The sequence below is a fragment of the Ascaphus truei genome, chromosome 10 (genome assembly GCF_040206685.1).
Source record: "Ascaphus truei isolate aAscTru1 chromosome 10, aAscTru1.hap1, whole genome shotgun sequence".
In the NCBI taxonomy this organism is placed as follows: Eukaryota; Metazoa; Chordata; class Amphibia; order Anura; family Ascaphidae; genus Ascaphus; species Ascaphus truei.
Genome location: NC_134492.1, coordinates 37,864,339 through 37,872,725, shown reverse-complemented (window position 1 = coordinate 37,872,725; position 8,387 = coordinate 37,864,339).

The following is an 8,387-nucleotide window of genomic DNA, read 5'->3' as shown; positions in this document are numbered from 1 at the left end:
ATTGCAAGCATACGCCACCTTCGTGCGTCAGCAATGCACCAACATTGTTCGTTAACTTTTCCTTGACATAAAAGACAAATGCAAGTAGATGCCACCAATTGTTAATGCATTTATATGTATGAGCATGACGCACATCATACAAAAAAAACGTGCGCCAAATGTGAGAGCGCGACGAATAATGAGAAAGCCACATATGCCACTAAGGGTTTTAGAAAATAAATAGATTTTTGTGAAGCAGTGCACTCTTTAAATTCATTGCAAAAAAACTATTCTTTACGCAACATACAGTAGTCCCATTCGTTCTTTGAGCTTAAAAAGTGCTAACGTCAGATCTGACAGATTTAATGGATGGAATAACAACAAATCCAACGTGCAAAGGTCTCAGGGTGTATATAAAAAAACAAATGAAAGAAACATACTTCAAAATGTGAAAGAATGATACGAACGGGGAAAATGCCCCACTCATGTAGTGCAAAGATTCAATGGACGCAATGAGGAAGGAGACATTCATAATTTGTGGATTCAAACAAAGATGCATCTCATTAGAATACTGCATTGAGCCACTTCCCCAAGTGCTTCAAAGGCTTCTGCAATCCTCACATCGTTCACTGACGCAAATAGAGCAAATCCAACGCTAAACAAAATTGATACATTGACACAAACGGACTAAACATGAAACGGATGCTGTTAGTGGTAATTTAATGTCAAAATGGCACTTTGTGATCCCCTGCACATGTCCCTGAGCCTACTATATTACAGAAGTGCTTTCTTTTACTAACACCTTATGGACCAAAATTTATATTCGCTACCACTACGATAATGTAAACACCAACTGGCAGTTCCCACACTATGGCCCCAGTCTATAAAGTCAACAAGGCTTTTTCCACGCGACAGCACCAGATTATCACCGTTTAGAAAATAAGGGCCTGTGACTCAAAGTTACTAAAGGGTACTAAGACTTAGCACACTTTCATTTACCTAAATGGGTCTTAAGGTGTGCTAATGTTTTGCACCTTTGGGCCTATGGGCGATATTTACGAAGATATGCTCATTCATAAGGCACCTTCCAGTGCTAAAAGACACCTTATGGCCTGTTCACTTGAATGGGCCATAAGGTATCTTCCACCACTGGAAGGTGTTTTATGGAATAGCACTCCTTAGTAAATATGGACCCACATCTTTTCATCTTTATTATGTCTGAAAGCTGTGCTTGCACCTTGAAATGAATGTTCTTCCCAAGCATACTAAGCTAGTGAGTCTTTATGAATGGGGCCATATGACTGCAAAAACCACAACGTTTGCTTTATATGTTGCTAATCAGTAGATCCCTTTGGGCTTTGTGCCTGACAAACAGTATGTCATTTTGTAAGAGAACCTTAACATACGCATTTGATTCCAAATACAGCATATCCCTTCCTTTCCTACAGCAACCTACTTAATTTCACCTTACATTCCTTCACCAATCAGTTTTAAACCACTGTAACCTAGAGTGTAATTTGCAGTTTGACTCTCTCCTCACATCCCTATTAATGTTGGCTCAAGATTTGAGGGTATCATAAAGAAACAACCATTGTAATTTTGTGGTATGTAATGTATATTCTAAGAATATTTGGTTCTGAATAATTGTGTGTAGAGTGGTCACATTGGATCCCAAGCTATTTAGAGAAGTCGCTTTGATTTCTAAGATATTCCCATGTTACAAGAGGGGAAAGTTAGGATAACACAGGTGAAAACACACAGCCAATAAGGGTGCAATTACAGCTGCTGTCCAGGGTGCTACAAAGTCTGTCCATTGTCATCTGCAGTAAGAGAAAGAAAGAGAGGAACGAGTTAGACCTTAAAAAAACTCTGGCAAGCCAAGCCACATTGCAACATTAGAAATGCCACAATGCAACATTAGAAAGGAAAGGGTTAAGCCCAATCTCCATTCCCTCCCCCACATTCCCTCCAGAATGTTAACCTTGACTCTCATGATTGTAGGTTTTGTGCCAACCCTTTTGTTTTCTCTCTCCTATTCTTTTTTTCTTTCTTTCCTTTCTGCGTTGAGTTTATCCTGCAGGATATTGCCAGAGCTGTGCCATATTTCATTTCACATTTTGCTTTCCCCCCTTTAGCTCCCTCTCTGGTTTAGTGCCAGAAGAAAAATTACCAGTCCTGCCAAGCAACATTGTTTTCTGTAAATCTGGCTACAAGGGTACCTCTCCATTTCTCTCTTACTCCTGTTTTTTTTTTTTTTTTTTTTAACCTCGTTTGATTGGTTTTTTTACTCCTTATTTAATTTACCAATTACGTCCTCCCCGTGTTTGTGTTTTCACACATTTTTATTATTTCTTCTTCTTTCCCTTCCGCTTCATTGTCACATGTATCATATTTTTTTCTGTCTTTCATCTCTTGCAACGTAATGTCTCTGTCTTATATTCTCTCTCTCTCTCTCTCTCTCTCTCTCTCTCTCTCTCTCTCTCTCTCTCTCTCTCTCTCTCTCTCTCTCTCTCCTACGCCTCTCTCTCTGTTCTTTGTTGCATTCCCTGCCCCCCCCCCTCATTTCATTCTATAATTTGTTCTATGTTTCTCTGAGCCCAAAGAGACTTGATGTCTTTTGAGGTGGAGCCTGGGGTTTAAGATGTATGGGGCTGCCATATTTTGCTATATTTTGGCCAATGCCTGGCCTGAGTACTAAGGGATAGTTAACAGAAACATTCAGCTTAATCCAGCCAAATAATAACTGTCCAAACACACAGGGCTCAAAATAGTTTGAGGCGATAGAGGGGGTTTGACTGAGATTGAGATCTGCTGAGGGTGTTTGTGTCACAACACACACAGCAGATATTAATATTTCACAAACACAAAGATTATTTACCGCCCAAGAGACCAGAGGGTTGACAAAACACTATGGTCCATATTTACTAAGTGGTGCTATGCCATAAGACACCTTCAGGCTCATTCACTTGAATAAAACTTTAGGGTGTCTTCCAACGTTTAAAGGTGTCTTTCGGTAAAGCAGGGCTTACTAAATTTAGCCCCCCTGTGTACAAGAAAGTGATCAGGAAAAAGAAGGGGTTAGCCTACAGGCCAGCACAACGATAAATGGATAGCAGGGGAGAAAATACATAGTAAGAAAGAACAGAATGGCCTGACAGGTTGAAAATGTAGAATTCAACAGTGACATTTCAGGTAACGTTTTGTTAAAAAATAGGAAGAGTCGCAGAATTAAATAAATTGTATATTTTATTATTTCCTAATGATATACTGGCGAAAATACAGGGGCGCAAATTTCATCCAGGAACATACTGCTATTGATGGGCCCCCCTGTGTTCCGTAGGCACCATGCACATATTCATTTATACGCTTTTGAGTGCTGTCTATTCTGTATTTATACTGCTATTGATATATTGAAGATAGGATTATGCTCCTTGAAGAACAGCGTTCCTGATATGCACTGCGGCCTCTTTTGTCCTTAGAATCAAACATCACGCAGGAAGAAAGTTCTAGCAGTTATATTTTTCCTGTAGTTTTTGTTGCCACTTGTAATATCTTTTGATGACCTGATACATCCTAACAGATATAGGTTTAAATGAGCCTTTCAGACCTCAGACATTTCATTTTTTCTATATATACTGCCAAGAAAGAGAGAACACAAAGAGTGGGGTAAAAGTACATTGAGGTGGTATGATGATAATCAGTGAGAGTTGTTAACCATGATCTTGACTTTACACTTAGAAGACTCTTCACAATGCTGATTCCTGACTGGTAGTTGTTTTGCACTGTATGATACTGGTGAATGACTTTCCCACCCCTCTTATTAGATTGATTAGTAACTAGCCCCCTGCTGTACTCAGAGAAGCTTTTAGTGCTTCAGCACTCAGCATCGATTGCACATTCTGCATATCCAACAGGACACTTATAGTAGCACACGGGAGGACATAAATTCTCTAAGCACTATCAGAGACCCCCATGTATCTAAAGGATTATAGTTTTTTTTATACCAAGGTGTAGAGGGAATTTGTGTCCTGTGTTCGGCTTTGACCCTGCCAAGCTGCAAAATTCTTTTTACCATGATTTGTGCATGAGCTGCCATTGGCCTATAGGTTTGTTAAGCATTTAATGTGTATCTTGCATTTATATTTCTGTTCTGCACTGTGCCTTTCTATTTACCTGACCTCTCTTTTTAAACAAGACCACTTTTATCCTAAGTATGATTCTGTTAAAAACCCCCATGTTTCATGCTTAGGGCCCCTAAGTAGCATTCAGAGTTTGCAGTCTCTGTGAAAGCCGTGGGGGTGATCTGGGTGGGGTAAAATAACCTTCCCTTCCATCCAGGGCAGCAGGGGAGAGATCCAATGTAATAGCTATCACATGGCTTTGAATGCAGAATGTATATGGCACTGTGTGCTACCACACATCCCGACAATCAAAGCGTTAAGTGGTAGTCCGTCATGAATTTTTAGCACAAATACATTTAGGGCAATATTTACTAAACAGTCTTCTGCAAAAGTGGGCTGTAAGGTGTCCGCCAGCGCCGGAACGTGTCTTATGGCAGAAGACTGCTTAATGAAGGTGGGCATTTGTGTCTGATGGGTCAGACATTCTTGGTAAAGTATCAAGCTTGGCTCCCTTCCAAACCTGGCACCAACCTTTTTTCACTAGAGATAACACATTCAATCAACCTGATTTCCTGGACTCAGTACTGGAATAAATATTTATAAAATGCACAAATATAGTTACAGTACGTCAACGTGAATATTTAAATTTACTTACCTTATGTACGTATAGGTAGTGGACAGGAGTTGTGGTTGGATTCTTACAAAGTAAAGTCTACTTCAGATAAGTTTAGAATTATCCATGAACTACAGTGTTTGTTTTTTTTGTTGTTTTTTTAGAACTCTTGTTTGTTCAACCTCTAGTGCATTGGGGGAATGAGGTTTCCAGTGAACCTATTAGCAAGCGTGATACCACTTTGATGTTTTCAGAATGCATTAGAAAACCCCAGTGACGGAGGTGTGAAGCATTAGAACGTCTCGTTATAATTTCTCTGTATTCTAAGGTAGGATTTCCCAATCATGTAGTATTCCACTAAGGAAGATGGATGGATTCATTTTAAAGAAGAGAGCAGGTATTGCGTGTAACTGAACACCTTATATCAGTCGTACCCTCAGCCTAAAGAGAGTGTGTTTAGATGGAGTGAGTCTCTAGCATTGTATTAGTTTTAACCTCTAACCTATGGATAGTATCTATATTTGTCAGTATGTAACCGAGTTAAAATGTCAGATTTATTTAAGATGGAGTAGATGTCAATGAAAGTTGCTAAGTCATATTCCTTTCGATTCTGAATCTGGCTTGCTGCGGATGACACATTGGGCCATACTCACTAGAGTTCGTCGTAAGGTGCCTTGCGGCACCCGATGGTGTCCTATGGAATAGCACTGCTTAGTAAATAAGGGCCACAACATCATGGTGCTCTGTAGGTGAAGGAACCATAATTTACTTGCACGAAATATGTTTATGCTTTTCTTTTCTCTGCTCTTCACCACTAGTATCTCTTTAGCGTTACTATCCCTCTTCATATCCCACTCTGTCCCTTTCTAAATGTCCACCATTCTTTCTACAGTTTTTAGCCAACAGCATTTACCAAACGTCATTTGCTCACTGACTATTCCACCACGACCAGAAGTGGTGCTAGCCAATGAAGAACACACGGCAGAAATATATCAGGGCCTTGTCACAGCCAAAAACGCCACCCCTTTACAGGTGGTGGAATATGCAATACATTGTATCAGTCCGAGAAGCATTGAAGGGGTTAAAAGCCGGTTTGGGATGTTGTTTTCTTATATATGCTTTAAACAATACTATATAGATGAATTAAAGTTATGATCAAATTAATTGAGGCCTTTCCACTGCATGGGACCCTTAGTTTGCTTATGCCTAGAACCACTACTGCCCACACCCCCTCCCATGTTAAAATCCCATCCAGGTCTTTCCGAGTAGCCTGGAATCCTCCCCTCTCTCCAGCGTGTGCTGGTGGGAGAGCTAAGCCAGTACCCTGCAAGGGGCCCCCAGCACTTGCTGGCAGTTCTGCTCTGCTCCGATCAGCACAGATAGTGCTTCAGAGAGGGAGAGAGAAACAAGGGGGGTGGGGGTGGGAGGGGGAAAGGAACACAGGGTGAGAAGGGAGGAAAAGAGAAAGACTGAGAAAAGAGAGGAAGGAGAGAGGGATTCATAGAGAGGTATGTGGGCAGTGAAGGTAGCCACAGTGAAAGACGGAAAAGAGAAAATGAAAATAAGGGTAACTGAAAGAAAGAGATAAGAGGAGACAGGCATATGGAGCAAATGTGGTCTGTAAAAACAGAAACTCAAGGAGACGTAAAGAACAAGGGAAATATGACTTAAAAAGTCATACAATGCCAGGGAGAGGAAGACATTAGAAGAAGAGGGAGCAATAGTGACAGATAAAGGAGGTAAAGTAAGGGCAGAAGAGATTTAAATCACACAGAATGTAGAAAAAGGGGGCTGAATACAAGATACTGTACAAGAGTAAAAGAGAGAAAGAAGGTATAAGAGAAATTGTCCCCCTCGGTACTAGGACTGCATATACCAGTTGGCATCTGCTTTTCGTAGGACTCCATGGCATTGAAGGGGTTACAAGAGGAGAGACGTACTGTACACCAAGCTGGATAAAAAAAAAGAAAGGCAGATACCGTGATGTGTGAAATGAATGCAGCATCTTAGGAACATACAAGGCTGCAAATGAGCAAAAAAAAGTGGAAAACAAATTAAATAGTGAATTTTTAAATATCTAAATAATAGAGGAAAACATACCAGTTGTTGGATACGCTTGTTCTTGTCTGCAGACAATTCTCAGTTGGTGGCTCTGATCCAGTCCTGCTTTTATCACCTGAATGATTAATGTTTTCTAAGCTCCATGACCTAGACAGACTAAAGTTGCACCCAGAACAAGGAGACCTATATTAGGTTGACCTCACAAAGTAGGAATTTGTGGTTTTGTTTAGGTGTTGGATGTCTTCACTATTTGTACATTTTCACTGACAGGGCCTTTAAGCCCTTTTCTGGACATGAAGGTCTCTAAAGCAGAAAATCGCTCTAGTTCAACTTCCTCCCATGTAGGTTAAGAAGACCCCTTTAGTATTGATGGGGTATGTTTAGACCTCACCCGTACTACAAGTATAGGTAGTAGATCTGGTTTTGAGGATATATTGGAAGTAATCAATTAAATCATGGGTCCAGGTGAGCCCCACTGACTAAAAATGTATTTATGTCATTGTTACCCCTTCTGTAGCTCTTTTAATCCACATAATATTAAAGCCCTTTAATGTTTTCCAAGCACGTTCTTCCAACAGCAAATGTTTAAAACAACACCAGAGTACTCACCTGTAACCCTGATAATCAGATTGTTAGTCTGTTATTTGAATGCTTGGAAATTAGACCTACTTGGGCTGAAAACATATGTCCAACAGATGGGCAATAAGCCTGAGATTGGGGAGGGAGGAAAGAGATATATCTTTTATACTGTATTCTTTGACATGTAGATAGTTTACACGTTATATAAGAAAGAGATATGTAGGTGAATAAAAAAAAAACACAGGGGTCATTTAAAGGATCAAAGAGATAGATTATTAGTAGGCATTCTGTGTTTAGGCACCTTTTAGTGCAAAATTCGTTTTTATGTGTGCGTTGATATTGCAAAAAGTGGAAACGATTGGCCACAGGTCAGCAAAGTAGCAACTACATTTAAGCGAGGGCTTGAAACTACTTTATTCTAAGGCTAAGGCCCCGGTAACTCAGCTGCAACGCGTGCCCGCGAGATTGGCGGCGCGTGCAGCCGATTACCTGGTCTGCAGGGAGCTGCACTAAGAGAGACATGGGGGGGCGTGACGGGGGCGCGGCCATGACATCACCCGGCAGGTTCGCCCTCATTGGCTGAACCGCCGGGGGGCGTGGCTTTGCGCTCCGTAGCGAGTCCTGCTCTCAATTCTAGTGAGAGCAGGAGCAGCTCCCGCCTCAGCGCTGCGGCCCCCCCTCGCAGCGGGCCCGGCGCCATTGAGGGGAGGGCTCTCGTACGTGCAGCGTCCGTCACAGCGGACGCTGTAGTAGGCAGTGGTGTCAAGCCCTAATGCTACTACCATCATTGATTTGATTTGCAGTAGCACAAGCAATCTAGGGAGAAGGAGTGGCTCGGTGAGTAAAGACACTGACTCTGGCTCTGAGTTTTTGAAGCAGGGGAGCCTGGTTCAATTCCCGGTGTCGGCTCTTTGTGACCTTGGGCAAGTCACTTTATCTCCCTGTGCCTCAGGCACCAAAAAACATAGATTGTAAGCGCCATGGTGCAGGGACTGTGTCTGCAAAATGTCTCTGTAAAGCATTATGTAAAACTA